Source organism: Pinus tabuliformis, chromosome 6 (genome assembly GCF_031772625.1).
Source record: "Pinus tabuliformis cultivar Carrire ecotype Pingquan chromosome 6, CPIR1, whole genome shotgun sequence".
NCBI classification, from domain to species: Eukaryota; Viridiplantae; Streptophyta; class Pinopsida; order Pinales; family Pinaceae; genus Pinus; species Pinus tabuliformis.
Genome location: NC_142292.1, coordinates 1,096,883,946 through 1,096,893,778, shown reverse-complemented (window position 1 = coordinate 1,096,893,778; position 9,833 = coordinate 1,096,883,946).

Below are 9,833 nucleotides of genomic sequence, written 5' to 3'. Positions count from 1 at the left end.
GTGTCACCCATACGCTGGTAGTGTAAAAAGATACAAGCAATAAAAAAGCAAGTCCCATCACAAACTCTAGCAAGATACAAGCAATAGAAAAGCAAGTCCCATCACAAACTCTAGCCTTCGGAGTTTTGGTGTTTGGAAATTGATTTACAAAGAGTCCCGCCCATGTTCAAATCTCTGGAGGCATTGCCCATACCCCGTAGTGTAGGAAGATACAAGCAATAAAAAAACAAGTCCCTTCACCAACTCCAACCTCTAGATTTTTGATGTTCTATGCATCCTAGATACTATAAAACAAAAACAAAACAAAACAACACAGCACTTCAAATCTTTTATTCTCTGTTATTTTAAGTAACTAAATTATTCAACCTAAAATCTACAAATCTGAATGACTCATTTAACCTGCAAAGTCTTGAGCCATTAATACACTTTTCCACCCAATGACGCGTGTTGATCATGTCGATGCACCTCATGACATTTTTCGGCCTTCTACAGTGAAATTATTGATGGTGATGTGTTGGTCGGTTAGGTTCGGTTCCGTTATGTGAGGTTTGAGTAGGTTTGGATCCTTCCCTTATGTCTTTAATTCTTGCAGGTATGTATTTTGATGTATGTACTCCTTTGATTTTTGCTTGGTCTCGTTGTTTATGTATGTATTTTGATGAACAATTCTTGTGATGCACTACATGAAACTACTTGGCTCTGTTATGCGACCGATTACAGGTAGCTGAAGGATCGAAAGACTGATGTGTCCTTTTGGTATTCAGTTGGTTTGCTTTATGATGGTGTCGATTTTGGTTTCAATTTAATTTTGTATATTTTGTAAATTGCTTGCTTGTTATACCTTTAATAAGCGTCAACGCCACAATCTTGGAGATGATATGTTTTCCTACAGAGCATGTATACGTATACATATATATGGCAATAAAGTATTTTGAGTGGTAAAAAATAAAATTAAAATATTTCATTAGTAGCCTACAATATTAATTTTGAAATTTTGATTTACTCCATTTTCTTGTAAATTAGAAAAAGGGATGTGTCCATAATTCTTATAAGCGGCTTATTACTACTAACTAAGCTTGTAAATTAGAAAAACGAATGTATCTCAATGTTTATGAATTATTTAAAAAAAATTAATATCAATATTTCATTGAGATTTGGAAAAATATCGGTGATTATTATATGGGAATTGTTTTATTATTGTTGGTGGTTTTATGGACATTGTGCAATATATATAGTTCATAATATTGAGTACTATATATTTTAGAGCCTCTAAGTGAATACCAATGATTATTATGTGGGAATGTTTTATTATTGTTGGTGGTTTTATGGACATTGTGCAATATATATAGTTCATAATATTGAGTACTATATATTTTAGAGCCTCTAAGTGAATATCAATGATTATTATGCGGGAATGTTTTACTATTGTTGGTGGTTTTATGGACATTGTGTAATATATATAGTTCATAATATTGAATACTATATATTTTACAGCCTCTAGGTGTAGATCATTTGACACTAAAGTGCACTATTAAAATAATGTTTTTTATGTCATTGATTCTAATTTTACTAATCATTTATGTTGATATCAATGATTATTATGTGGGAATTGTTTTATTATTGTTGGTGGTTTTATGGACATTGTGCAATATTTATAGTTCATAATATCGAATACTATATATTTTAGAGCCTCTAGGTGTAGATCATTTGACAATAGAGTGCACTATTAAAATAATGTTTTTTATGTCGTTGATTCTAATCTCAACTAATCATTGATGTTGTGTGTGAGGTTATGTTGGGTATGCTTGGAGGTTATATATTAGTGGATGGAATCAACCTCGTGCCAATCTAAGACAAACTTATCCCAATTATTGATTCTACCAAATACAAAAGAAAATATAATACAAATTTTGGGGAAATTGTTTAAAAGGGGTAGGAAAGTTATATCCATTTCCTACAAGTCCAATTTTTTTGACAATGAATATGTACTCAAGAGTAGAATAAAAAAATATTTACTCTGTAGTAGGATGCAAAATATTTATTGTAATAAAATGCAAAAATGTTGTGTCAATTGGGACGTATGTTTTTTAATTTTAATGCAATAAAATAATAAAATATTTATATGTTATGATACACATTATCAGATCCTAAATATAGACATAGCCTAATTATTCTATGTTTTTTTTTCCATCATAATCCAATGATACAAACTTTGGCGAGATTGTAAATTTTTATTGTTTAAAATGCATTTTTCAATGCATAAATGGATTCAATGCCCTTAAAAATCCCAACATCATACAACACTCAGGATTATGGAAATAGACCAAAATGTAGAAGAGTTAGACTATGCATAATATATATATATATATATATATATATATATATATATATATATATATATATATATATATATATACATTTCAAATCTAATAGTGTTGATTTCAACATTTCATATTAATGGTTTGTATTTCAGCTTAGCCTATAGAGCATATGCTTTAGATCCAAAAATGTATATTCCAACATATATAACATTTATTATTCTATTATTGGATGTATAGTGTTTGTCCAATCTTCAATTCATATTTAATCATAAATGAAAAAGTAGATCTATGCAAAAAGTTAATGGAGGAGATTCAAAATAATATGGGGAAGTGACAAAGCTAAAAGTAACATTAAAATAATTCAACTTACATTCATAGTTCAATGAAGAGTGTAATGCAATAAGAGTAGTGTACTTAAAAGACAATATCAAAGAGAAAGCCACTTTCTTTCTTACAATTATGAAGAAGTGAAAAGTATAAGTGTAAATATATGAGGTTAAGACAATGACAAATGTTGAAGATAGCAAAGGAAAAGTTGTAATAATTTTGGAGGGAATTATGAAGCCCAAATAAGGGGTAGCTAATGGTATTACATTGACTTGGTCATTATTTCAACAAAACTTTAGATGAAAATCTAGCAAAGAGAAAGAAACTATTCAAAATCAACATAAAGAAAAATGTCTCCACAAAAGAGGATGAGCAAAAAGGTTAGATAATGGTATCACATTGATTCCAATCGATTTGGAAAATGAAGTGGGCATTAGATTTGGCAATGATATTTCAAGAAAAACCTTAATATCCAATCACAAAATAGAGGTAATAGGAAGAATGGGGTCAATTAAGTACTCCAAGAACATTGAACCCTTGACCAAAGATGAAGGCTTGGAATTATTTATAAAATGATCTTTTGTAACACCATCATGTGTGTGTGACAATGTCTGTAGTGACTAACTCATAGTAATGGATTCCATGGAATGCTTGTCCATTATGATGATGGACCATTGATGGAGAAGCATTTACAAATTTTTCATAGTTCCACCCATGAAAAGAAAAATATATATGTACAAATTCATGGTTGCACCACTTACAAGTATTTCATACAACACATTTCACAATGATGCATGGAAGTGAGAATCAATAACCCTTCTATAAGTTCTCATGTGTGTTTGCTTACCTCACTGTTGTTTATATATGTGCTTCATCTTGGGATAACAATTTCTTCAAATCACTCTTAATGGTAAGCACTTAAATGCAAGTCAGACACTTGCACCACCCAAACCACATCACTATTACCATCACTCGCTCACCTTCCACATAATAAAACATCTCCCTTGACATGACCCCCTTTGATTGCAAGGACTAGAGTGGTTCTTGAGGTCTGGAGGTTAAAAATTTCTTTCCCTTCAATATGGCATTATGCACCCCATAAGGTGACATAGATGATGTAAACTGACATGTCAGACAAGAAGATAGTTTCCTTCCACATTCCCCACTCTTCCTATCGACGTTCCTTTGCACCTCTCGGTACAATTGCTAGTGTAATAGTATTCGTTGTAGAAACCCCTAAAATTGTCCTCAAAATCTTTTACAGGGAGATGGATTTCAGATCTTATTAGTGTTGATCTCTTTAACCACAAGGCCCATATCAGATCTCAAATATAAATGGTATCTTGTATCTCATAAGCGACCCTTACAGGGCTTGACCTACACCAAGAAGATGGAGAATGTTGAATGCCATGGTGCCAAGAATAATGTCCAATGACACAAGTGTCTTTCTTTGAATGACATAAAGTCTTGGACTTTGCTTGAAAATTGACTCCTAAAATTGATACATAATTTTTAAATGAACTCAAGTAGAGTAATCAAACTTGGCTAGTGAAACATGAGCCCAATACTTTTTTCTATTTACTCGCAACCCCATTACATAGCTAGAATTAGGTTTTGAATCCATGGTTCCATCAACGTTCAAAGCCTTGCTTGTGGCAAGGGCTGAATGAACTGGGAAATTGATACACAATTCAATATTGAGGTCGCGATGCTCTTGTGGTTGGATCAAATCAACTTTTGAAGCTAGCGTGACTAGACGAACATCAGCCCTATGTCCCACCGAGCATGCGAACTGCATTTGGATCACGGTTGGTTGTTGGTCCTTCATAATGTGAATGTAACTGCCATGTGCATTAAGTGTATTTTGAGCAAACACAAGTAATTTTTCACGGCGTTGTCTACCAAGGTTACAATTTAACAATTTTCGTTTTCAAGAAATTTAATCTTAAGAGTGTTTGAATAGTTGTTTCAATGTGTTTGAATAGTTTTTTATTGGTACAAACAGATTTAGCACCATCAAGAACTTCCAAGGCACTCAAAACGCTGATGAAAAACCCTACCACAGTCAAAACCCTGAAACTTCACCATTATAACCTAGATTTCCAAAATTTCTGCCATATTTTTTCAATATCCTACTGAAATTTTCATTATTTTCCAGATAAAATTACTTTTTTTTTCAAATCACGAAGGATGCTTGTTTATTTAATTATTTCGGTATTGTGGGCAAAGAATCTAGCTCTAATTTAGCTGAGAGGATACTCAAAATTGTGCACTCGACTGAAAAAACTGATGACAAGTAATGGCAGAGGTGTTACCTCTCATCTAGCAAGTCTCACCGACATCTAGAAAATGTGATGTTAAGATTCTCCAACAGCCAATTAAATTAGGGATTTGGATATCTGGAGATGATTGCGGTTTCTTGCTCCAGTGAATTGATGACTCTCAATAGTGCCTTCCCAATGCTATTATTGTTACCACTACCAACTTCTTGAATGGATGTTAGTCCCAAATGCGGACACCACTACGAACAACCACTTAACAAACTATGTGCCATCAAAGGTCATTTTGCAATGCCTAGTTTTCTTGGCAAGTGCTGATATCGAGAAATTCATTATGGATTTAACCATTGATCACCATTGGCATTGGGATTTTTAAATCCTGAAAAGTATTTCTACTAGATGGTTCGACTCCATGCGGTTGAAACCAATGCAGATGTTCACCTCAACACTAAAAACTACGATTTTTAGATCAAGTATTACATTTTTCGCTACTCTAATGAATTTCCAGGCACCTTTGTCAGTGTAGAGTTGTTAAAACCAAAAGAAGAAGGGTCAATGCAAGGGATTGTTCGGTGATAGAGTGGGTCCCTGAATAATGTGAGTCATGTGGGTGAGTTGTGGAGGACTGTCTTTTCCAGCTTCATCCCTTCCATGATAATCTCAATATTTTCTTCTGTTCACACACCTCACAATGGCCAGAGCATTCATGGAAACAATCCTTTGACACCAAGTCCATCTAGAGTACAACTATATTTTTTTGGATTTTTATGGAAAACTAACAAGGTCAAAGTTCATGCTAAACTATGTAAAAATATGCAATGAGCCAACTGAAGTTATCCAAAATAATGTGGCCTTTGATATAATGAGCATTAAATAGTTTCCCACATTAAAAATTTAGATCCAGATTAACTGGTTACAATGGAGACCGAATTGCGCACTGAACAGAGAGAGGATGACCACAAAACTAGTGGTTCACAAATCCCAAGGTGTGGATCATTAATAGGTTCATTCATGAAAATATATAAAGTATATAAAAGATAGATAATCATGAGATGCTTTTCTCATTCATATGGTACACATTAATATAATTTGTGTGACTCTTATTTTCATATTTAAGGAGTCTTGAAATTCTTAGGATTGTTGAGCGTTCCCCTGAGGCTTTTTGCCTTGTGCTCAAGTCAATAAGTCAAATTCACATAACCCCAAAAGATTATGTTTCCAACACCCCTTATTGGCAATTTTACTTTTTGGTGCATTGGTAATGACACAGACGTTAAATTGGGTTAGGACCTATGGCTTGGGTCATGAGATGATTTTAGACTTTCATACATTCTAATTGATTATCTTCATCAAGCAACTTATCATGTCCTAACATATGTAAAGGCCCAAGCCCCATGGGAGTCAGGCCATGCAGGCTACGAAACTGCGACAATGCTTGATTGTAGGCTAAGAGGAGGAGGGATGGGAATCCTACCTCTTTCCTTGTATCAAACATTATCCAATTAATATATGACATTGAGGACAAGATGGTGAGGTCAAAGAACCCCAACAATGGGGACTTCACTTCCAAACTCGATTATTATTGTATCATAGAATACAATTTACAAAAAAAAGAAAAATGGTCGTGAAGTTCATTGTGGAAACTCCATGCCCCCTTGAAAGTGAAAAATAACTTACTAATTGGCAATAAACAACTATTTGTTAACACGTGCAATATTTTAAAAAGGGAATGGGAGGACCCTATTTGATGTTCTGTATGCAGAATATTCGATGAAACTTTCTCACATCTCTACATTTTTTGTTCATATACAATGCAAGTATACAAAAAGGAATTGGCAAAGCTAGGCATCAAAGCTACATGGTCACTCCTAAGAATGTCAAAGTGTTTCAAATCTTGGAAGGAAACTGTTGATGGTGTTGGACCCACCAACATGTCAAGGGATCTCCCTAGTAAGAAGTCTCAATTAAACCTCAGACCGTTTGGTGTAGGAGTCTCAGTAGTGGGTCATACGGTAATGCCTTGATCGTGGTTTCACACAGAGGCAAGTAAGATGTCCATATTGGTAGCAAGGGTGTGACATATGTAGTAATTCAAGGAAGGTGCATGAGTGGTTCTAACACACAGAGGGTGAAGTGAGTGTGCCCCTTGGAAACCTGTGATAGCACGGAGTTTAGAAGGGAACACATGAGAAAAGATGCATCACAACATGGAAGGCAAGTAAGCTAGCAATCCAAAGCGATGGTTAAACCAACAACACATTTCCAAAAGATTCATATATACATATATAGAAATAGCTACACATGCACACGTAAGCAAACAGATACATATATCATTTAGAGTACTCAAGATAGCTTAAATACAATAAAACATATGCATGAAATCTATTGGCTCTATTATATTAAGAAGTGTAAGTTCCAGTCATACAATACATCCATGTCCAACCACTAGTTCCGACAGCAAAACGTTACAACCATAACCACCTCCTCCTCCAAAGAGATATACTAGCTCTACACAGTGGAGAAACCAAGGCTCGTTGCAATACTATCCAAGATCTCTCTAAGATAGTCTTATCGGAAGCTTGGCTGACTAAAATCCTATACAATGAGTTATGAGGGACTATTTATAGAAAAGGATGGGGTGGCCCTTGACATTCCCCTTTATGAAAGTTCATCTACCCTCATGACTCTTCATCTACTCTATGACTGTTACATCCAACTATTGACACTTGAACTTACACTTGACAAGACGTTACATTACAATGCACATGTACCCATGTGAGACAAAATGGCTTGAACAAGCCATGCAAGACATCACTATGACTCGAACAACTGTTGGAAGACCAACTCTTTGACATCCTCACAGTGGTCGATAGTAGCGAACTGATGCCAAGATTGGTAGTCTATGATGGTGTTTGTGTACTATAAGGTGACATCTTTCTAGAAACAAATTCTTGCCTCCATAGCATCCGGGTACACTACTTTGGCTCCTCTATCCAACTCGTCTGATAGCATGCACATCATTGTCTTGAGTGCGGCCGGACCAACAACATACTTTTGCATGGTGTCTGCACTGATGGACAAGTCTGGGCTAGTGACTGTGCACATCAACTTGTCAAAATACGAGTCAAGATCTAGTCAGACCCGTGCCTTTGTCTTCACCTAGGTGAGTGTCCCAATAGATGGGATCGCATGTGCAAACACAATAACATCCATACTCTTGAATACACATGCACGGGAAGCCTGTAGACTAGTGATGAGTTGTGGGAGCTCTTCATAGTTCCATATCTGACTTTGGATGTGTGCCTTCAACTCGACCGCTCAGGGCTTCATCATTTTAGGCAAGTGAAGCGGGGCTCCCTTGTATCTCGTCGTCCATGTTTGCATGTAATCAACAAAAGCATGCACGTTTGACATGATACCTACTCTTCTAGCACATCGCTTCTGCCAACCGTTGAGATGGACAATTTCCTTATGCATGGTACCAAACTTGGAATAAAACACCTGCATGACTATGTCAAGGGACCATACTTCATCCGGTATTTTCTTCTTCAATTTTTCTCAAGCGGATGCTATAACCAATTCTCCTCCCTACTTGGCCATCTGTAGCTCCTTAGCCATTCGCTCGTTCTCAGCTATCAGGAAGTGAACACTCGAACCAATGGCTTTGGAATATGCTTTGGTAGCATCGACCAATGTTGTTGGATGTTTACGCATGTCAAAAACGATCACTCATTCCTCAAACCGCATAGGATATGTATGATCCTCCAGAGTCAACACTCTGCGATATTGGACAACTCTATGTTGAGACTCGTCGAATGAGATGTTATGCATCTCCTCCTCCAGATTGTCTCCAAGGATTTTAGTGTCTCCTTGGTCGCTTGGGACTTGCTCTTCTTCTGGATGTGGTGAAGTTGGTGGTCAACCTCTTGGTGAGGCATGTGGTTGATGTCTTGCTCTAACTCTTGTTGCTCCATATCTGTATCCATCTGTTCAATTGCTTTCTCTATCTCCTGAGCAAAGTCCTGCTCCTGCGATGGTTTGCCCTATCTGCCTGATGTCAACTGTTCTGATGAGTCTACTATCTGTACGGGCGCAGTTTCATCTGTTTGCACAAGTTGTGCCCCCTGTTGTACATGTTCATGTTGTGCTTCCTTCTCTTGTCTGTGTAGCTCCTGTTCCTTCCAGAGTTGCTCCTTCAACTCATGTAACTCATTTTTTTTCTCCATTCTTTGTTTCTCTATCTGCCTTTGCGTGTTTCTCTTATCGTGTTGTTGCCTCTTTTCATGTTGGCTTGAAAGAGTCTTCAGGGGGAAGACCCTAGGTTTGGGCATAGAGGGCTAACAATAGTCTGTTGTAGTCTAGGACAATGCCGACATTTTCACCTTACCCCAGAGGGAAAGGAGTCTCACCTGAGGCGTGCCATGACCAAAAGGGAGAAGGGTTCATCATGGAGTCGAGGAAGTATTAATCAGGTTGCATTCGATCACATGTATGGAAAAATTACGTATAAAGCAAAGATAACATCATATTCATGATAATCTAAGAACTACCGATTACATGCAATTGATAAGAAGCTGATGGAATAAATTTCATCTTTTTGACATCTGAGGTGTGGACGACTCACTTTCTCTTGGGCTTGGGGACCGTGGGTTGGGAGGGAGTCTGAGCTACTCCCGTTGGGAGCTTCATGGCCAGCGGCATCGTTACGATAGGAGGAAACATGGTGGAGCCTTGAAATTAGGTAGGGTAATTTCCCTCACCTGACTCGAAGCTAGCAATTGTCCGTCTGAGTTCAAACATCATTTCCTCCATCTGGAGCACCATTGGCTAGATTTACTCCTTAGTTGGCCACTTTCTATTTCTCTTCACCCCATCTCCCCCTTGCCCTATGGTGTCAAGGATCCAA